At 29.1% G+C, this 23,567-nt stretch overlaps 3 long non-coding RNA genes across 4 annotated transcripts; 2 read left to right on the top strand and 1 right to left on the bottom strand.

Moving 5' to 3' along the window:
• The first annotated feature begins 9,059 nt into the window (after positions 1-9,059).
• Positions 9,060-13,289, top strand: LOC122632143. Its single transcript, XR_006327816.1, has 4 exons — positions 9,060-9,581; positions 9,752-9,883; positions 11,438-11,807; positions 11,993-13,289. It is a non-coding gene; the product is annotated as an uncharacterized LOC122632143 (long non-coding RNA).
• A 4,253-nt stretch (positions 13,290-17,542) lies between these two features.
• Positions 17,543-19,510, bottom strand: LOC122632142. Its single transcript, XR_006327815.1, has 3 exons — positions 19,216-19,510; positions 18,816-19,025; positions 17,543-18,755 (listed from the first exon to the last, which is right to left on the bottom strand). It is a non-coding gene; the product is annotated as an uncharacterized LOC122632142 (long non-coding RNA).
• Positions 19,511-19,711: 201 nt separating this feature from the next.
• Positions 19,712-23,285, top strand: LOC122632146. 2 transcript variants are annotated; one of them, XR_006327820.1, is made up of 5 exons: positions 19,712-19,892; positions 21,553-21,775; positions 21,873-22,066; positions 22,155-22,516; positions 22,613-23,285. It is a non-coding gene; the product is annotated as an uncharacterized LOC122632146 (long non-coding RNA). The 2 variants fall into 2 exon arrangements; XR_006327819.1 differs by having other exon boundaries at positions 22,623-23,285.
• Positions 23,286-23,567: the final 282 nt, after the last annotated feature.

The following is a 23,567-nucleotide window of genomic DNA, read 5'->3' on the forward strand; positions in this document are numbered from 1 at the left end:
AAAAAGATGAAAATGTTAAATGGTTACAGGGAGGACTTTCACCTTTCATTTCTTTTTTTTTGTAATTTTTTATGATTAGAAAAAAATTGCTTACGATGGAGAAAATATTGAATTCCATTTACAGATTACTTCATTTTACATCCTACCTAATGAGGTGATATCAACGTATGATTATTACGTATGTATTAAAGTTGATTACGAAGACTCGCAGCGTGATTCTCGCAGGTAAACATACACCTGTTTTCCCCTCGAGCTATACAGTCTTTTTTTAATCGGGTATAAAAAGTCGATGAAATCGCGGGGCTTTACACACCCTTCCCCTATATAAAGGCGTACCTAATGGGACCGATAGAAAGAAAAAAAACTCCCCTTCTCTCAACAGGTTGATGCTCATTGTGTAAGTAGCTTGTAATATGAGCTCGAATATCGTGGATAAAAAAATGTTTTCAACTTCTCACCCTCGACAGGTTCTCCCCATTGAGAAAGCTTCACATTTAAAGAAGAGATATAATAGCTCGTGTATGATATTTAATATAGCTATATATAAATTTGTCCATCGCTACAGTATCGTAACGTTTGAAATAGTTTTTGGAAAGTAGCTCATTTTTTAGAGACTTTTTTTGAGATTCTTTCCAAACGATATTGAAATCAAACTAAGTGCTATAGTCAAGAATTCTCAAAAGTTATTTTTATGAATGCATTCCATGTAAACACTGTTTGAATGATTCGATCGAATCGGTAACAAATTAATAAGTTTGTATCGCGAAGTAAGAGAAAATTTATGAAGGAAGTTTTCGAGGTATCATTCGTAGACTTACGATCGATCGATCATTCGAGGAGTTATATCAAGCCATATAAATTTTTCATAAAAATATATTATTTCGTATTGAGAATTTCGATAGATACATACAAAAGATTTGAAAGTTATCAAAATCGTTTCGGATAATTACGAGCTCATGTTACGAAATCTCGATTATTTCAAAACAATCAAAACTCTTCGGAATCGACAGATTTAAATGATTAAAAGAAGGAAGCACGTGAAAAAAATCTGTTCGGTCATTTATGTATCGTATACATAGTATAAATGTATACGCGAGTTCGAGATTTTTCAGAAAAATGAAGTGGTAGTGTACGTCGAGTCCGTGTAGTTCCGCGTTCCTTGTAAAATCGTGAATGCATACGTTTTACTCTATAAATAGGGCCGACGACGCGCAGCTGAGGAAGAAAACGGAAATCATCGGAACACGCGCGCATTTGGGGTCGTATCGTGTGTCGACGTAGGTAGGTAACAAAGAAGAAGAAGAAGAAGAAGAAGAAGAAAAAAATAAAAAAAGAAAGAGTACAAGCGAGAGAAAGAGAAATAAGAAGAGAGAAGGAGGAGAGGACGAAAACGAAGAAGGAGAAATGGTAGGAAAAGAGGGAAAAAAAAATCCAGTAGGGTCACGGTGTTTGAAAAGTGGCCAGAATTAACGCGTGCGCTCCGTCCACCCTATAACGCACCCTTTTGTTCACCCTCTTTCTCTCTCTCTATCTCTCTTACTCTCGTTTGACGTATCTCTCTTTTTTCTCTATCTCTTTTACTCTCGTTTGACAAGGACCCCTTAACCCCGTCTCTTTCCGAGCACTCCAACAGAGGGTGGCGACTATGCAGGAGGGTGCTTGGACCCCTTACGCTCCGCCCTTCAAGGACGGACTTGCCCCTCGGGAGCCGATACAAAAAAACTCTATAAATGAAAATGATCGGACCGATGTTGCGGTTCCTGGAAAAACCAACTTGCTTGTTCTGCACAAAACGAAAATCGGATATATCGTCTATCTTTTTTCTGAAAAAGAAAATATTCTCTTCTACGACATTCTGCTCGTATTTCTGTTAAAAAATATTCGACAACAACGATCGACTCGAAAGACTTTTCATTGCGACAAGTAAAATAAGTAATTTTTAATATTCGTAAAATAATTCACTGGTAACATCGTTGACGTTGGTTAATTACAATTTCGACTCGATTCGTTGTACCTTTTCGTTATATTTTATCTTTTCTCTATCATCTATCGCGAAATCATGGCTATCGAATGGTCGATACACTAACGGATAGCAAACTGTTCTTTGACACTAAATATTATTTTTATGTCGAACGAAAGACAATTGAAAGTGTCTTTTATAAAAAATCGATTAAATTTTTTTCTATGATCGCGAGAAATTCGATATCGATCAGTCATTGACCGAACCAACGCTAGAGAGGAAATGAGAAGATGAGAGAATGACAAGGTCATTAGAATATAATGAAAAGAAGGGTGTCGCGAGAAAAGCGTTCTTTCTCTCTTAGAAATCATTCATGTCATGGGGTTCCGATTGCCGTGCCTTCTACTTTCTAACATAGAGAACAAATCCGGGTTCGTGGATCTAGTTCAGCCATGAATATCGTAAGTGGACGCCATCGATGTACTAAAACGGCTGCATCAGCCGTTTTCGAAAATCTCTTTTAGCCAGGGAACGAATGCTTTGGACAATGATCACGTACGTGCTGATCTATAAATCTTGTATTGTCCAGTAGCGATGTTTGGTCGTCGTATATTAATCTAAGGGTGAAAAGGCCACGCATTCGGTATTGTTCAATGGTTGACCCCCTCTTATGGAATAGTGACCCCGCCAGCCTTCTTATTTATCGGGTTGAATTTCGCAATATTTTGTGATTTTCAGAAATGAATTGGAGATACTTCGTGCGAATTTCGTGAATGCGAAATATCTAGTTCAAACGAATTTGATTTCAATTTCAAACTTTCTCTCAGGTATTTCAGAATATTCTTTTCTTTTACAATTTGTCGTTGAAATGTTTGAAATTGAATTGATCGTTTGAAATGATTCTAAGAAATACATTTCACTTTTATTTTTTATGAGGTAATTCTGCATCTTTTTATAGAGTATACATTTCTTTCTTTGTAAATCCATTATTACTATTATTAGAGTAAACTCTTTAAGACATAACCGACCTTTTTATTACGTTCTAAGTAGATTTTTTTCTTTTCTTTTTTTTTTCCATGGTATAACCATTACTTAAGTTCATATATAAAATATAACATAGATATTTGGATGAAATTAAGAACTAAATTAGGGTAAAACCTTGACGGTAGGCTAACGATCCTCAGTACATATTTATTATAAATAGATACAAGTGTCAATGTTGTTACGGGCTTTAAAAAAGAACTAAACTTCCGAGGGAGTTTTCATTCTTTTCTTTTATTGCTTTTCTTTCTCTACTTTCCTCTGCGTAAAAAGACCTTTTGGGAGAAAGGGAAGAAAAGCCGATGAGTAGGGATGAAGGACGAATCCAAACGATCTTGGCAAAGAAACTTGGCAAATCATGGCACCGTTTCGTTTACTAAATATCGACAATTCTTTGCTCTCTTTTGAACTTTTTTATCCTCTTTAGAGTAGCTATTTTTTCTCTTACATTTACTAATTGCATCGTCGTTATATTATTTCTCCTAAGATTTATTGCGTTTGGTCGGTAGGATCCAATTCAATAATGGACCGTTTTTATCGTTATCGTTGAGTGTGTTTGTGTGTGTGAGAGACAGAGTGAGAAAGAAACAGACAGAGAGAATTTAAAGTACGCAGAAGTGATAATTGTAAAAGGAAAAAAACGTGTTGCGGTGATGTCTGCAGATGAACCATAAGTATGGGTCATCCCATTACTGGGTCAGCTGTCAGTTGTCCGTTTTTATGGAGGGGCGTCATTTGTGCGTTCGAGCCTGATCTACAGGCCACCAATATCTCCACCATATCGACACCAGTGGCTATCGTCCCAAGTTTTCTATAGATTTCGATGAATTCTTTTTTTCATCCTTGGACCGTTGCTTCCAAGTAAAAATCGTATTCCTCGTTGATCAACGGGTCCTTTGGAGAAATCAATGAAGCGTTTCGTTTTCAATGGTTGTACCTTGAACTTACATTTTTTTTTCTTGCTTAGTCTTCATATTTTCTTTCATACGCGTCGTTTAATTTATTTAGAAAGTTAGAAACAATATAAGAATTTAATTTGGTTTGTATTTTCGAAGATAATTTTAATATTCTTTTAGACATATAGGATGATGAAACAATTCACGCGTAGTTTTATTTGATAAAATTTCATATAGAATTTGGAATTACATTTTGTCGATGTTAATTACAATGAAATATGGGAATTTGTAAATGCATTGATATTTCTTAAATTAGTGAACAATTTTTAATTTAGCTACGTTATATTTCTGGATAAAGAGCGAATATGAATAGATATTATCGATGTTGAGCATTGTTATTCATTCACCATGATTGGCATGGGGCGGAGTAGCGAGGGTGAGCATTTTAAGCCTCTTTCACATTTTTGGACGCTCGAAACCTTTGCTTGGTTCGTATGAATCACACGTTATATTAGAATATAAAATATATATATATAAAAATTATTAATGACATAATTTTTTATTACGACGATTAACAAAAATTGATTTCTTTTTGTATTAATTTGTGCGTGAAAAAGTTAATGCAGGACGCAAAAATTTGGAGAAAAATTATTTCGATATATTTTGTTATCTGAGAATACAAGAAAAACATATTATTATGTATTGAAGTATTAGGATGACGTATAAACAGCTGTGTTTCAATCCTTTTCATATTACCGATAAGAGATCCTCCATGAGTTTTGTTAAAAAAATATTTTTTTCTTAAATTTGGAAAAAGCGTTGAATCAGCGAGTATTTGACAAGCTGATTTTATCTTCATAGATTGTTCTTGTTTGATAATTAGGAATAGAATTTTAAAAAGAAAAGTGACCTTTGTGATGATCGACAGAACTTTTTTAACACATTGTATAATTCGATTTTTATCTCCTGCTTATTCAAAATTATATAAAATAATATATATGTATATATAATGTGTGTGTGTGTATATATATATATATATATAAATGTAGATATACATATACATACACATACACACATACATACGCATATATATATAATGTATGTATATAATGTATGTATGTTTGTGTATAACTTACGTTATCGTTATAGATAACGTAAAGAAAAGATTTTTGTTATTTCTTCTATAGAAGATCTATAGATAATGTAGAAAAGAATCTTTTTAAGATAAATTGCTTTTGTAATTATCGCTTCTTTGTTCTTTTATTTATCTTATTATCACATTTAACTTTTGTTTGTGTCTCTAATTTGTCTATTACCGTGATTTTCTAGTACTGTGAACTTTTAACCATATTTGCTAACAAATGAAGTAAAACGAATAAATATCTGCACTGCTTGTACGTTATCTCGATTTGTTCATACTTAAACCTTTCAATATGGTATGATTCATCTTAATTACTGATCTTTATTACTTTTTTCTATAAAACTGAAATTTAATATTTCTATAAAGTGCATATTGTTGATTTTCATAGCATTCAATACATTATAATGAATGTATTTATTATATGATAAAATTAGTGAATAATGTAAATATTTCGAATAATACTTATAAACAATATAAAAAAAAAGTGATAGTGAATACTTGATGTGTATGTTTCAGTAGGTCATCAAAATAATTTTTCTAATATAGAATCAAGTAGTACAATAATAATAAAAAGAAGAAATTAATTGTTTAAAAAATGATATCAATAGTCGTTTCCCAAAGAATTTTGTTTTCATTTCATGAAAATAGTTTGTTAAGGAGAAATTATATTTGAATCATTCTATTCTCGTTTATATTAGGAAAAAAAAAATATATATATATATACATACATGAAATATACATACATCTATAGTATTATAAAATATATACGTAAAATATATACATAAAATGTTTAAAAATATCTACCTGTATGAAAATCCTTATTTCGTAAAAATTTCAGTTTTTACCTGATCCGATTTATTGAATTATTGAAATATTTCTGATAATATTTTAATTACCTGAAATAAAGGTAAGGAGAACATTAAAGAAACAAAATTGAGTTCTTTTTTTTTATTCGAATATTTTAATAAAGTTAAATTTAATAAAAATGTTGATTTGAATATAGAAATAAAATTGGAGCGAGTAAGTTGTAAATTTCAAGTTAAAAGTTTTGAGAGAATGGAGGAGAGAAAAACGAGAGAAATAAAAAATGAATGGTCGCTAAAAAGAGAGTTTAGATGTTGGGATATTTGTTAGAATTAGGAGTAAGATGGCGTATAACGAGTGGCTTTGTAGGAAAAATCTTTGTAGTGGAGTTTGTTAAAAGCTTTTTTCTATTTATTCTTTTCTATTTCTAGTCAGGTAAAAAAGGTGTATACTATCGATGATTTTGCGGTAAGTTTGTTGACCTCATCGCTTCCTATTTTTTTTTATTTCTCTTTCTTTCTGCGTTTAAAGCTTCATCATTGTTTTTCAAATATTCATATAATTTTCTTTTTTTGCTAAAAGCTAATATATTAACTTAAAAAATTTAATTATAGGTATAATAACCGGAGATCTTTATTCAAGGTTAACCATTTTTCGACCAAGCTTTGAAAATTTCTTCTTTGAAAAATGTTATCCTTTGAAAATTTCTTCACTGAACTCTTTAAATTGAACACATCTTACAGTTGATTTTATGATCCTGTTAAGTCGTTCGAACAATGTTCTCTCAGTGTCATATATTTTCTATTGAAGAAATGGTTCACCTTCTTCAAAAGGAAAGGAGAGAAATCTAAGAAATTCACATGTTTTTAAAGATTTTTGAATATACCATGAATTTTGACAAACGAATTAAAAAGACAGATTCTTGTTTTTCTTTTACAAAGGAGCGTTACTCCTTCGTCAAGAAAAATAACGGAATTTTTAGAAAATAACAGGTCAACTTTCTCTATGGGTAACTCTGTTATTAAGAATATAGAAGATCAAAGTATTTGTTCTCTTATAGTGAACGAGCTACAATAAAAATGAACTGGATGGTAGACGTCATAAATTTTCTAAAATTACCCGAAATTTTGTAAAGTTAAAATGTGTACCAATCCGGATAATATGTAAGAACCTTTTCTAGTACCTTTGAGAAAAGTATTTTTCAAAAATATTTTTAAAGGGTTTGTAAATCTTGACATTTTGAATAATTTCTGGACCCAACCTTTGTGTTAAATGCTTTGGAAACTTCGAAAACATTTGTTGGTAATTTTTTATTTTTGTTCGTCTATTTTTATACTCAATTGGATAGAGACTGCTAAAAATAGAAAAAAATTTACTTATTACGATAAGATATAAGATATAATATTTTTTTTTGCATTTTAAAGGTCGGTAAACTTCTTAAAAATAAAGATAAATAATTCTTCAAAATTATACATTCCTGTTAAATGACGTCTATGTTGCACACTCGTCTAAAATATAATTTTAATTGAGCAAAAAAGAAAAAAACAGAAAAACGGAATATTTGTAAACATATTTTTTTCGATATATAAAATATGTCTAATAATTATAGTATTATTAAGCACAATTTATTTTCGGATCATTATCAATTTATTGTAAATTCTTTATATAAATATTTAAATATTTTAAGAAAAATCAATAAATATATCTATTATATATAAAATAAAAGTAGTTTGAAGTATTAATAAATGTAATATTTAGTTTGCCGTCCGTTTGATATAACAAAAAACATATTGGTTTAAATTTTAAACATTGAGTCCAAAAAATACGGCATAGAATAGATTTTGTTTGTTTATTCTTGTATTAGTAGGTCAATTGAATGATAAGGATTTTATCGCTATGAACATGACATTTAGTTAGTACATAGGATTATTTAGTATTAAATATAATACAATTTTGAATAACGATTTTTTTTTTTTGTTAAACATGACATATAATAATATAGAATATATCCAATGTATCATAATTCAAGGACAACAAATTTTTATTATGCTTAATATTTCATATTACAGTTATCATCGAAAAAACTGCGCTAAAGTATAATTCTTAAGTGTTCAAGGTTAAATTATTTCCTGGATCTACGTTTTGTTTTATTATATTTATGTTTTATTAAAACACTTTCGATAATTTCAATCGCAATGTATGGATATTTAATTTCAAAATCTCTATATTGTTACAACGTAGCATTTATAAAATTTCAAGTATCGAATTTAAATGAAAAGACGTATAATTGATTAAATTTCCTAGATAATCCTTAAGAATTCCATCCTTATGAAATGATCTACGCATTATGCATTACATCGATTTCTCTGCGAAGATTTTAACACGATCATTTTTGGAAAAATTATGTTTCTTTGATACATTTAATACGTATAAATTTTGGTCAAAAAATTTTGTATTTTCGATTAAACTATAGTAATTAAATTAGATTTTCATCATAGAGAAATTTTTTTAATATACAAAACTGTTCGTCATAATATTACAATATTTTTCAATATACAAATTATTCAATGTTTTTCATCATACAAAAATTTATTATCATATTTGTATTATATATAATAATGAAAGATGGTATAATAATACTAATTGTCCTTTCCAAGAAGTATTCTAATGGTAATTCGCAATAGTTTAATTTGTCTAGTCATTTCTTTTGTATAGTCAAAGATATGTCGCATTTTATATATTATAAGATTTTCTAATAAGAAATATTAACAACAAAGAGCTATTATATTTTTATTCTTACAAAATTTTATTTGTTCAAACGATTTTTTTATTAAGCCGCACAACATTGTCGCTATACTAACATTCATAATAATCGATGTCTTTTTTTATTAAAATTCTTGTCATTTATCACAGAATAATTAAATTATTGATAGCCATCAAATGGTTAACGTAAAAAAATGTTTTAAATATAGAAATAAAGAAAAAGAGGTAGGTTGGGCCGGGGATATACAAAATTACGATGATAAAGAGTTAAATAGAATTTTCTGATAAAATGTTGTCAACTGTTCATTTTTTTCTTTCCCCTAAAACAATCAAAACATTTCTATACTTTATGTATACATACAAATCTTGATTTAAATCTGTTGTTGAATATAATCCAGCATAGGATCGTTAAAGCTGAGAAAAAATTTTTTGATTTTATTCTTATAAAATTTGCAATAATTGTTTCCACTGGTTATTTTATTTTGAACATAAGTCGCTCTAATCGATTTGATATATTGTTTTTTTTCGATGAAATGTTTTGTCATATACTTCGATAATAATATATATTATAGAAAAAATGATACGGTTAATAGTTGAGTATTAGAAAAATTATAGAGAATCGTTCATCGAATGACCTTAAGGATGGCAAAAAAGCGAAAATAAATATAAAAGTATTTAAAGACACAGAGAAAGGACACAAAAGAAACGAAAGGAGGGAAAAGGATTATGCGCTTAGATATCCTAGAAGAAAAATAACGGTAAACAGAATGATATGATTCGTTATTAATAAGTTATGACGTTATGAACGTCGAGTAAGATACTTGGGGGCGGAAACAATTTGCGAGAAATTCAGAGAGTAGGGGTAAAAGATAATCGAAAGTGGGGTAACGAACAAGACTATAAATTCGTAAAAATTATTAGTTCGACGATCTGACTGACAAAAGTGTGTTACAGACGGGAACTAATAGTTCGTAGCGTAAGTTCAAATAAATTATTTCATTTTAGAAGTTAGAAATTAATTGTTAGTTAAATTTTAATATTTGAATTTGAAGTAAAGAGAGGAACAGAGATTTACCTATGTTTGTATATGATTTTGTGTATTTCACTATTTATAAGAAATCTAAACTGTTATATTATTTTTGAAAGGGAGTCAATAACCTTTGACTGTTTCGATGTGATATATACATAGGCTTACATAATGAAAGAAGAAGAAATCGATTCATCGTAAAAATTTTTATTTCTGAAAAGAGCAGCATCTACATTTTATAGAAAAGATATGTACGTTTTATTTTTTACTATTTTTTCTTTATATTTTCTTTTTCGATTCTTGTCCGGAAGAGTGCACTATTAGAAAAATTTTATTTAGAGCAATTCAAAATTCTATAGAATTTCCTTTTAACGTCTCGTTCTGTCTTCTAATTACTTATGTATAGAAATAAAAGGAATATTTAGAAAAAGAGAGCAAAACTATGTCTTTCGCGAAATGAATTTTGACTTTGTCTTTGATTGTGTCTTGTATAATCTATTTGGAATTAAGATGAGTTATTCCTACAATGTTTATTAAATTTCTTTGCTGTTTAATATTTTTTGAGAAATGTGTACTTTCGAGAATGGTGAGCACTTTCTACGAGGTCGTTATTTTAATGTAAAATATTTTCTCGATCGGGAACGTGTTAATTAATTTACTTTCACGAATTCGTCGATTACGTTTTTTTCGCTCATTGAAATATCTTATTCCTAAAAAATTTCATCGACTTCAAAATAACTTTTGCAAGATTATTTTCGTGTCTTTTTCTTATCGAGTACGAGCGAGTTATATATTTTTGATTTTTTAATTTAACGTAAAACAACTGATTTATATAAATTTTCTTGAAGATACGCGAAAGAGATTTCTTGAAAATCATTTGAATGATATTCGAGCATTCATGCATTTTACATCGTTTCCATCGTCCCTTTGTCACGACTTTTTTATTTATGAAAAATCGACATTTGATCGAAAATAAAATGTTCTTGAAAATAGAATTTCTCTTTCTCTTTGAAACATCACAGATGATTGACAAGCATTCTTTTATAATATTCGGTTCGTAGATAAAGTACGTGACAATGAGATCTGGCGAAAAGTCAAAAATATCATTTTTCATTTCTATTGTTCATTCATTTAAACCCTAACTTAAAACCGACGTTACTTTTCCTTTTTACTTTTTTTGATGTCCCTTGCCAATGGAAAGAGGAGCTGTACGGTAGAAAATTCATAGTAACTGAAGGTTTATGTATAGCTTATACATCATTGGTAATAGCTTTAACCTTCCGTTTATTATCCTTTTTCACATTTGACCGAACATTTTTATCTTCTTAATGCATAAAGTGTAACTATTCGGTTAACGATATATTTCGCGAGATATAATTTTACGAATTTTCCAACAATGGTCCCTTAAATACATGTGGCTCGAACAGATATCCGCTTTATTAGTAATTTTCCTTTGTTTCATGCAAATTTTCATATGAAAAGATATTGTAATAGCGAAAAAGTAATTGAAAATTCGAATAAACAGCTGTAAAAGTAACGGCAATGAACTATCGATAAGTAGTAATAATATTCCCACCATTTCTATGCATACTTGAGATAATATTGATAGAATTGTAATGAATAATCGTCTGAATTCAGTCTATTTCCTATTTTTTCCTTTTTCTATTATTTTATTGTCCTATACTAATAAGCTTTCAAGTATGTTTATTTTCATAGATATATAAGTAGCTATTTCTCATCCTTCCTTGTGTTCTAACGTTCCTAAAATTTTCCCTTTCTCAATCAATAAAATATTACTTTTCTAGATTCGATGGAATTTTCTCGATCATCGAAAATGAACAGTTGATTCTTTTTAATAATAGAGAGAAACATCATTGCAGTACAAGGAGAATGATTCTGAAATTCCGTTGGACAAATATATTAAGATTCTGTATCTTCTTTAAGATTTTTTGAAGAAAAGACAGCAGTATCATCCAGAAATTCTGCAGAATAGAATTCAACTTATTTATTATCACGTTCCATTTTCAAGGATAGTAATATCAATTAATATATATAGATTATCGATATTATTTATGGAATATTGATCTATCACTAATGGAAACTGGTGAATAATGCTACATGATACAGATGTTAGCTACACATAGATTTAGATTATGACGAACTGAATTTAAGTAGGTATGTTGAAAGATGTTGTTTTATTAAAAAAGTTATATTAGCTAATATTAATGAGATTAATTAATTACTAAGCAAATGTTAATATTATACAAGCATAAAAGTTTTGCCTATTGAATATATGTTTTCATTACGAGATAGGTTTAATTGGTAAATAATAAGTTTGAAATTGGCTATTGTTTTTACAGAATGAATTAATCAACATTTGCTAATCATAATAACGATTAGATTAATATTCAAGTTTTAACTAAATATTGGAATAAACGGATTCACACATAAAAAATAAGGGTTAGAAAAGTTTTAACAATGTAACAATTGTACTTCACCTACACCTGTGAAGATATCGAAAGTGAAAGATTCAAAAAGTATAGATTTCATATATCACAAGTAAATTCTCAAGAATAAGAAAAACATTTCGATGCCAAGAATGTCTATTGTTGTAGTTGAATGTGAATCGTTGGAACACAGTTGATAGCAAGTAATAGTTGACAAACCACAAAAAAAGTTTAAAACGCCTATTCGGGATACGATAAATGTTTGGAATATTATCTGGGAAATTATTTCATTAAAAAACTATTCAAATGTGATAGATGTTCTTATTCTTGCGTGAACAAGTCAATGTTTGATAGCAATGTAAAATATCGTTTGAACGTTTATCAGTATACTATGGGTTGTTGCTCTGCGATGTTATAAGTATAAATTAGATTTAAGCAACAAGTACTCGTTTGCCGGGATGATATTGAATGTCCATGGTTTACATAATCGGCTACCTATTGTCGATAAGTATGATATCGATAATGGACTAAGAAGGAGATTAGTAGTGGAGAATTAGCAGAAAGGAATTATTAAAACGTGATACTTGGAACCCAATAACACAATGTAGAAAACGATACTTTCCTTCCAAGTATTCTTCTTTAGGATCTTCCCGTTATTTTATTTATTTTGACTCTGTTGTATATCTCATTGATATAATAATATGTTAAAATATCAATGGACAGGATGATTGACGATTTTAATGTTGCAGATCGATCCATGGTCATTACATATTGCAGAAATTATACCGATTTTATATTACCAGATCAGTTACCTTAAATTTAGCAAATCCAAAAAACATTAGTATCCCAGGGTATCTTTTTCGTGTGGCAACGAGATCAAAAAGAACTGCCTCAACAAGAACAAATGTTGTTAAAGAGAAAATAGAAAATGTATAATCTTGATCTTCAATAGACTACGAAGGAAAATAAAACCGATGAAGAAACAACATCATAACATCGTCAAAATTCACAAGGACAATCTTTACTCCTTGGAAAATTATTTGGAAGATCATTAATTGGAAAATAAATCAGATCCTCAAATATACAGAAGATCCTTCGAAATATTATTTTAAAGGTTATCTTGATTATCATTATCTATTTTGAGACTCATTTCTAATATCAAATTTGACTTAAATTAAAAGACATTATTCTGTTCACATGGTAATATAATGTTTGGCAACGTTATCGTACATACAATAGATAGCATCGAAGATTCGTGTATTTGTGATAAATGTGAATATTAATGCACCAACAATTTCGATTTTTCTTTTTATATAAATCGAAGCTTCGAACAAATCGTTTTTGTTAAAATTGGCTACTACTATTTTTCTCTTCCACTTTGTCACGTTTATTTCCAATTATTTTCACTTTTATCATATTTATGTGCATGGAATATTTTATGTGTAAAAGTAAAGAATTATAATAATGGAAAAGAATTTAATTTATATTAAAAAATCTTTACATGCTTTTAAACTTGTTGATGGCTATGTTAAAGAATTCGTGTGAATATGATATGTAACTGGCGAGTTATGCTTAGTTATGGATGATTAATATATAATATTTAAAATAATAGTTAATAGGAATTGATAGAATCACTATTTATTTGTAGACAGTATTATGATTTATTATTATTATATTTTAAGATTAAAAACGAATGTAAAGTTGTAAAAAATATAACACTTTTGAATCTCTTGCACAATAAATTATTGTTACTTTTATTTATTTTTTCGTGCTTTTGACCGACTTTGAGAGCATGCTTTTATTTATATGACATAATGTACATGTGCTTTTAATATTTTGTACTAACCCCGACCCTCCCAGCATAATATATTTTTAATATATTTAATATATTAGTACAATATTATGCTAATGATATCATAAATAATGATGAGACTATTCTAATAATTTCTTTTCGAACTGCTTAATTTTCATGGTTTTTTCTGTTGAAAATATATAAATCATTGAAAAAAGCATTAGCAGCTATAATTCTTAATTATAAATTATATCTCAAGTTTTCGCGGCTATTTTACTCTTTTTCTTAAATTTTCTGAGATAAAACACTATATGATCTGAACTATATATATATCACATTTGCCTATATTATATCCCGAAAGAACTAATCATAGTACTTTTTCAGACTATAGTCACATTTAATTGTTGTTCTTTGTTGCATCTCGATATGCAAATGACGTTTTTATTCTTCTTATAATAGGCGTGGTCTAACGAAATTTTCTCAATATTTCATATTTAATGTATTAATAGAAAAAGAAAGCATAAAAATTACTAATAGTTACAGCAGAGTTTAACTCTTGAGCTTTTTCTGTTTGAACATAACTTCTATTAGTCAGAATTCTAATTTTTTAGAGCTATAGTATATTAATCTCTAAGTATATGTAATAAATTATATGAAAAAGAAAAGTAAAATTCCTTGGTGATAAAAAAAGTTTATCTGAGAATCATTCTCTCCGATTTCGTACTTGTACATTTTTTTATATAAAAATGATATAATATACATATATACAAAATATAGTATAATATAAATAAAGAACGAGATTATATTTTAGAATTATATTTTTCTGAAAGGAGTTTATTATGAAAAGAACATGTAAATATTATATAGAAATATATATATATTTTTAGAAGTAGATGTTTTATTGTTTCGAAGAAGAAAAATGAAATATCTGTAATTTTTTATAGCATAATATAGCGTAGAAATAATAAAAATGACTGAACCTTCAGTTAAACCTTGATGGCGATCGATTACTTTTATCGAATCAATTTGACGTTTTTTTTATTGACAGAATTTTTGTTTATATGCAATCAATTAATTACTTATTCTTATCTTTTATTTTTAATGTTGACGCACAATCCTTATTTATTTCCGACTAATTGATCCTTTTTTATTTTTTACAATACGAATCACGATCGATCGTAAGTTTATGCTTCGTTTTCTTTATTAAAAATAATAAAACATGTGTTTCGGAAACTAATTAGATTTTGGCTCAAAACTTAGACTCAATATAAGTGTACTTTAAATTAACGATTTTTCGAAATTCAGATGATATTCATATATCCATAAATATATAAAGATATACATATATACTATCCCAGTATATATTTATTATTTATATAAAACAATAAAGTTCATTATATCAAGTTAATTTCTATTCCGCATTTTATTTTATCGATTATTGAATGAAATAAGAATACAGTGCTAGTATTAATAGAAATTATATTAATGGCAACTATTAATTATTATGTAAAATTAACCCAAATTTAATATCTTCAATGAAATGAAATTTAATACGATATACTATTTATGATACAAGAAAGTAAAAAATAAACGACGATGATATAAAGAGTCACGATTAATTGAAAGATTACTGATTGTCGAAATAAATCGAATTTTTGAATATTTCTTCTTCTTTATTTCAGACAATTTATTTTGTCAGAGACAAAAATTATCATTTTTGTCATTGACAAATTATAATAATAGATTCATTTAACAAAATGATCAGATCATAGTATACCGTGTTTTTGATTATACATTATCTATTATATTTTCTTATGAATATCATCAAAAATATCGATGAATTATTAACGTTATTAATCAAAAGCTTGATCAATTTGAAGTTATCAATTGATTACCCAGTTTATTTCCTCGCGACATTAATTTATCCGTTTCAATCGAAAATAAAACAATTAACCATGGCAAATAATATAAAATAGCAAATACTCACGGACAATTTTTCTATCGGACGTTAAACCGTACTGAATACTAAGACCATATCAATAAATTGCTGATCGATATGCAAATATCTATAAACCGATGTAAACATAAACCTCATCTAATTTGGATTCTCGATAAAGACAAATAGATATATGAAAGAAAAAGTTGGATAAATTTAATTGTATCTTCTTTCTAACACTTCCAATCGAATTTAGCAATTTTGATGCTTTTTCTTATCCAGTCAATTTTGAAAAGTATTCATTGATCTAACGTTAGAAAAGTTCATAGTAATGATAGTATTAATAGCAAGGTTAGAGTCTCGAATAAATTTTCGTTTAATTAAAAGTTCAATATACTATAAATACGTTTCCCTCTGATCGATCACGATCACGGTAAAACAAGATTTAAGAATTTTCGTTGTTGAAATGTTTTACGATATCAAAATCAAACTATCCAACAATTATACTCCTATATTCCTAATTAATCGGAAACTTTTGTTAGTCAACGATAGAAATACATCGAATCAATAAAACGCGACTGCGTTATCAAAGAAGTTTGCAAATAAGATGTTAATGCGTTTATATTTACGTGAACAAATATCTTTGCATTACGACTCGATGCGTTATGGGAACATCGCTCTAACGACAATATAACATCTGGTAGACAATTCTCGACACACAATGAAAATATTTTTTGACCAATATGTGTAGAAAAAAGAAATGACTTTCCTCGGATTTACCGTAACATTCTTTAAGAATTTCTAAAGGGTTGATTAATGTTTTTCTGCCATTGGTTTCTTTAATCCCAGAAATTTAATACCAGTGGTCATTATATACGAACAAATAAGTAAGTAAGAAAAAGTGACTCTCTGTAAAGATTATTCAAGATTAAACGATCATTTATATTTCTTATTTCAATAACCCTACTTAAAATACCTACTAAAGCCGAGAGAATATTTTTGTATTCTTTTATATAAATTGTACTCTTTTGATATTCGCAATTGTTTCCATTCGGTTTTTTCCTTTTTGAATGTAAATCACTCGAATCAAGTTATATTAAATTATATATTAAATTATTATTTTACGATGAAATTCTTTAATATATATTTTAATAATAAAAGTGTTCTTTTTTACATAGCAAATGTCTTGAAAGAAATTCATTGAACGAAACTGGTCTTAAGGATGGCTAGAAAACGAAACTAAACGTTAAAGTAATAAAAAAGTTAAAGTAAAAAAAAAAGAAAAATGAAAAGGACAGCGAAAAATAGAAATGAAAATAGAAGCAAAAAGATAAGTATAATAAATATATGGTTACTGTTATGTATTGTTAGATATTTTAATAAATCAAAGGATACCGTTCGTTTTTAAAGGATTTTTTTTTTACTCAGAATGGAAACAATTTACGAAAAATTGTTAAGAGTATCTTGAAGTCAGGATGAGATATTAAAAATTGAGCGTGAAAAACCCTGTAAATCTTTAAATATTGTTACACTAACAAATGGAAGGTCTAAATACGTTAGAAAATAGAATCCGTAGTTTATAGTTTATAATATCGAAAATTTAAAAAAAAATTTTTAGAAATTAGTTTAGTAAGAGACTTTAGAAATTAGTTTACTCAATTTTGCCATCTTATGAATATGAAGTAAAGAGAATAGGAGACGAGAGACGGAGAAGAATAGAGAGGAAAGATTAGTGTACTCTTGTGTACAGGTCTGTGTATTTCATATACAAAAACCAGAACTGTTGTTATTCTTCTAAAGGAAAATGTGACCTTCGGTTGTTCTGTTTACCTATATTCGTGCTAAGGAAGAAGAAGGAAGAGAAGGAGAACAAGAGAGAGAGAAAGATCTTAACAGTAGATCCTTCGATCAAGGATTTCTACATCGTAAAGATTTTTCTTTCTAAGAAAAGTAGCGTCTATATCATGAAGAAACGGTGTATGTACTTTCTACTCTTTTTCCTTCTTTTTTTCTATCTTTTTCTTCGATCCTTGACCCGAAAAATGCACAATCAATGCAACCCGATGAATTTCGTTTAAAAGAATACAAAATTCTACTAAATTTATGCTTAATCTCTCGTTCCGGTTTCAAATTACTTATGTATGGAAATCTACAGGAACGGATAGAATAACAAAGCACGAGTATGTCATTTGCGAAATGAAATTTGACTTTGTTTTTGATCGTGCGTTTTCTATTATCTATTTAGAATGAGACAAGTTTGCGACGCTGTTTACTAAAGCTCTTTGTTGTTTAATTTCCCTTGAGAAATGTAGATATGTATGTAAGTATTAAGAATCCTTCGTACGAGGACATCAGATAATAACGATCATTCTTATAATTAAAACGGAAAAGTTTTATAGTTGGAAATATTTAATTTAATTTGTCCTTCAACGAATTTGTCTATTATGTTTTTCTATTTATCGGATATATATATATATATATATATATATATTTCTTGTTATTGGCAAATTTGATCGACCTCTTGATAAGAAAGATAACCTTTGTTGTTTTTTTTTTTTTTAATACATATACATATATATGTTAAATATAGATTGTAACGATTATTTACGTTTGTTTTTCTTATTACACGTATAAATTAGTCCTTTTCAATTTGCTACTTGGACATAAGAACAATTAATTCATACGAATATTCGATGAAACATGTTCCTTTGTCTTTTTTTCTTTTATCTTTCTTTCTATTTGCCCTTAATATTTGTATTATTACGCGAGTGTTTTCTCATTTCGAGTCATTGAAATATTAATTCGAGAACTTACGCATTCATTTACATCGTCATTTCGCAACGAATTCAGGATTACTTTTCATTTCCCTTCGTTGCTCCACTTGAATAAATCAACCGGACCTACCGACGTCGTTCTTCCTTTTTCTTCTCCTTGGTATCCCTTTTAACCTGTGGAAAGTAAAGGTGTATAATAGAAAACTGGTCGAAATGGTTTAACTGAAAACTTACCTTTGAGTTATATATCATTGTTGGTATTTTAAGTTCTATTCATGAAGAACTTGGTACAATTTGTTTTTGTAGATTTTTTACTCTAAGGACTTATTCAAACATCATTTATATTACTTAATAATAACGTAATATAAATGTACGATTAGTCTGACCAAATTAACGTTCACTGTAGTTCATGAATTTCCAGAAAAATCGTCAGATTGAGAAATTCTAAAAAAGAACATTATAGATATAATGATATTTATCGTGATCGAAATATCTTATAAAATCGGATAATATTCCGAACGAATTTACGCAAATACTATATTATTCTGAGATTATTACGAAATAATTTTTGCTAAGGTAGTTATATACGCGATGGATACGGATTATTATGGATACATTTATAGCAATCACTTACTTTTATATTCGTGTGATTTTCAGTTATATTTTGTGAGATAAATTGGATCTTCGCACTTCACAAACGACGATATCGATATTTAAGGATCTTCGGATTTTATCGTTTCGTCAAAATAAATTTCAATTAACGAGGATTTATCGTGAACGTGAATATTGGAATACGTAGAATATACCCGACAAGGAAAGAATTGAATTACTAACGTTCGCTAGTCTCTAAGCATGTGTAATAACCGAAAAGAGATACGTAATGGTCACGGTCATGTTTATGATAGAACTACGGTATTATAACGTTTTGTAGGACGATGAAGAGACAATGATAGCAACAACGCCGCTATATTGCTTTCGTAGTAACAAGTGTTTTCATGACGTATTTTCTAATCATTTGGTTATGTGATATCAACCGTCGATAAAATCGATTTGAACGATACCGATATGTCATCTGATTAACATTCTAATCACGGGTGGCGTTGCTTACCTACGGAAACAGATAGGCTAGTCACTCGTCGCGAGTATCGGAGCGCGAGCATGTATCAAAAGTTTTTATTTTGGCTTCTTGAATAATATTATCATAAGTCCGACTTATCAGAAATGTGGTATTCTCTCCTGAAAAGTAGTAACAAACCATATCGTCTACGACATAAAGAAGCAAGCTTCAAAGTTCAAATTCGACGAGTAAAGGTATGTTAATGTCGGAGCTACGATGAAGTTCAAAAATATCTTTCTTTGCTATGTTTGTAGTTGAGCTGTGATAATAATATAATTTCAGTTGTTTAAGGGTTCGTAAAGGTGAACTAATTCTTTTTTCTTTTTTAAATTTTCTCTATAGTGATACATGGTCTTTAAGAAAAAGTATTGTGAATAGAATGAGAGCAAGGGTACGTTTATGTACGTCAAAATGTTATTCCATCTCATAACAATTTATTTAAAATAAATCTGTTAGGGTGATTTAGATATTTTTTTTTTTAAATCCATAAAGAAGATCTAATAAACGATTCCTTTTATTAATTATTTTACTTTATTATTTTATATTTTGCCTATATGTATTATCTTATTAAGATTACGTATGTATCAACGATAACAACGGCGATAATAACGAAAAAAAAGGAAAATATAAAAAATATTTGATTTTTATTTCTTATCCCATTTATCCTACGTTAATATTATCGACGAGCTTTTAGCTAATTAATTTTCTTATTACTGAGTCTTGCTCAATGATTATTAATTAATATTTATCTAAATTTTCAATAATTGAGCGACATCCATTTTCGGCAAAACATTTCTTGTTCGACACAAATTCGATAGAATATGTGTATATATGTATGTATGTATCGTCAGATAATCATAATCGAATTAACAATTTAATACGATATTGTCAAGGATATATCTTCGTCATCATCCCTTAAAAATGTGAGATTTAATGTCAATTTTTTTTTTCTTTTTATATCGTATGTTCGCTTATTAAATCGTGATCGGAATAAATTTTCAATTGATCTGCATATACAGGGTGATTTCTCGGAATTAAAATTACAAATAACTTTCCTTTGCGAGATAGGATCATCCTGTCCGCTGACTTTGATGCATTCTTAATTAAATTTTTATTACAAATTCGTACGCTGATTCACCCGTTATATTTTATTCGACACGGAGAGAATCATGCAGGAGTTTTATTCTATGACTAAAGAAAAAAGCGCGTACGTGAGAAAAAAAGTTGATTGGATACCGAACATTATTATTATTAGGAATTATTCTTGTTAAAATGAATTATTTTGTTAGATTCTTGCATCAGTTTAAACGAATTTAACAAAAAGTTTCAAAGAATGCAAAGCTCTGTATCTTCCTCTCTTTCTCTCTGTAGATTTATCATATTTGGAAACGTATGAATTTTTTAATTAATTCGAAGATTAAACTCGATGAAAAACGAGATGAGAACTTGACTACCTATTTGCTTAGAAAAATATTAGACGAAAGTATTTTTCTTTTGAAAAATGAGCTTAGTTTTTTATCTCGAAATGAAAAGGATTCGCGTTAAAATGTACATGGATATTCGTCGTTATCTCTTTCCATGTTTTTTGAAAGGAATTATTTTTAGAGCGAGACTATTATATGAGAGTAACTATGTACTTACGTATCGTAGTTTGCATTCATCCTTTTCGTAACATTTAGGATAGAAAAGGATGTATGTGAAACAGAATGTGACAGAGAGAGAGAGAGAGAGAGAGAGAGAGAGAGAGAGAGAGAGAGAGAGAGAGAGAGAGAGAGAGAGAGAGAGAGAGAGAGAAAGAAAGTTGAGAGAGGAAAGTTTTTCTTCGATAAACCTCTCGTTGACCTCATGTTTCAGCCACCTGATGCTAACCACGACATGGGAAGATCTACGTAAAACTGTCGTAGCTCAGAACGTGGCTCAAGTAGCCGCTCAGGTGGAAAATGGAAAGTCTTTGGCTGCTGCCAATACTTTAGACCTTATACTGAATGGATGGGAGTAAGTACGAACAGCGGAAGTAGAGATTTATACTTTATAAATCGTCGACTATATACCACTTTGTGAATCGATTCTAGAATACGTGAGTCTCTTCGATATTTCTCACTCTCTTTATGTACATATTTCTCATGTTCTTTTCGTCTTTGAGTACTTGTAAACGGATTGTTTTCATCTTTTAGCAAACTCATCTTCAGCGTGCTTCGTCATCCAATGCGATGCTGGCACAAAATTGATTTCAGCGACCAACGGCTGGTGATATATAATATTTAACAATGAAACATTGTTAGGTATAGCTTGTCGACGGAAATTACGTTTTCAATCGTTACAAATGAAACGCGAATGTCTGCAACAAGGTCAACAGATCGTACTTCAGGTTACATTTCTTTGAATGATCTTTTTTAATCAATCAAAGTCACGTCGAGTATAGAAACGCAACTCCTTACTTCTTACGTTCCATGTAGCAAGAACTGAAACTTTGGAAAAGTACTATCATGGATACTACCGTGGATTTTTATCGGGAAGCAATGAACAACATGCGAGTCAAGAAAGTGTATATAACAGTTAAGGTCTTGGCTCTATTTATACGTTATCGCATACTGAAAGATTTTCTAAGGAATATCGACGATAACATGGATAATACCATGAATAATACCTGGTTAGATGTACCATGTAACCAGTAAGTTGTTTATCCATCTTCAACATCGTTCAAAGAACGATTTTTTAACGTTCAATACGTTTCTTCTAAATGACGATATAATCTTCTGATCTCATCACATTTAATGACAATATTGATTCGACGAACGATCTCGTATCGTCGTAACAGGTATGTAAATTTATATTTAATTAACATATTTTCTTTATATTTTAACTCACTGATTTTAATTTAGGAAATAGTCTAGCCGATCTTGAAAATATATAGTTTTTCGTAGGTTCTAATACGATCAAACTTAAGAACGTGCTGACATGGTTATAAATATGAATTTGTTCGTGTACACCGAAGATACTATGCTCTTTTTTATTTCCGATAAATGGAAAATCTTAGAATTTTTCTTCGAGTCACATTCGTTCGTCGGAAATTCGAACATAGAAATATCTAGTTTGAACACTACTTTATTCATTCTATGACCGTGTCGAGACTTCATTGTTGTCGATTCGTACGGAAAAATACCGCAAGATTTTCTCGTTCGCAAGGAAGATGAGTCACCGAGAGACGAGAGAATTTCACAGTTCTCGTAACCTCGCCACAGTCGTAAGATAAACGGGAAACTCGACATGGAAATATGTGAGAGAGCAAATCTCAGAGCGCCTAGCAACGAAAACATGATGATAGGATCAACGACAAGAATCCAAACACGACACCAACGAAAATACTCGGTGCGAGAAAGCTGCCGTTTTTCTTTGATGATACGACTAGCGATATCAAGACACGTTACACATTTTTATACTACTATATTTGCGTAAAAGAAAGAATCGTATTTTCCTACTGGTTCTTTCTAAATAACTCACATTAATTGAAACAAAGAAGAAACTAATCTTTTTTATGAATTTCTCTTATTCGTTATCGATAATACATAATTTATCTTTTGCATATACTGCACATATGTCGTATATATATATATAAATATGAAATACGTTTATATATATATATATATATATATATATATATATATATATGTATGTAGATTTTCGTTTGATTTGTTTAAAAAAGAATTTCCTTTGGTAAAAAGGACGAGGTACAAATATCGAATTGACAAATGCGTTTACTATATAACAGCGAACATTAATGATTTTTCGATATCGTGTAGGTAATTAAATCAGATAATAATCGATAGTCGTTACCTCGTCGATCGTTTGATTAATATGTTTATTGTTGA

The sequence above is a fragment of the Vespula pensylvanica genome, chromosome 9 (genome assembly GCF_014466175.1).
Source record: "Vespula pensylvanica isolate Volc-1 chromosome 9, ASM1446617v1, whole genome shotgun sequence".
NCBI lineage: Eukaryota > Metazoa > Arthropoda > Insecta > Hymenoptera > Vespidae > Vespula > Vespula pensylvanica.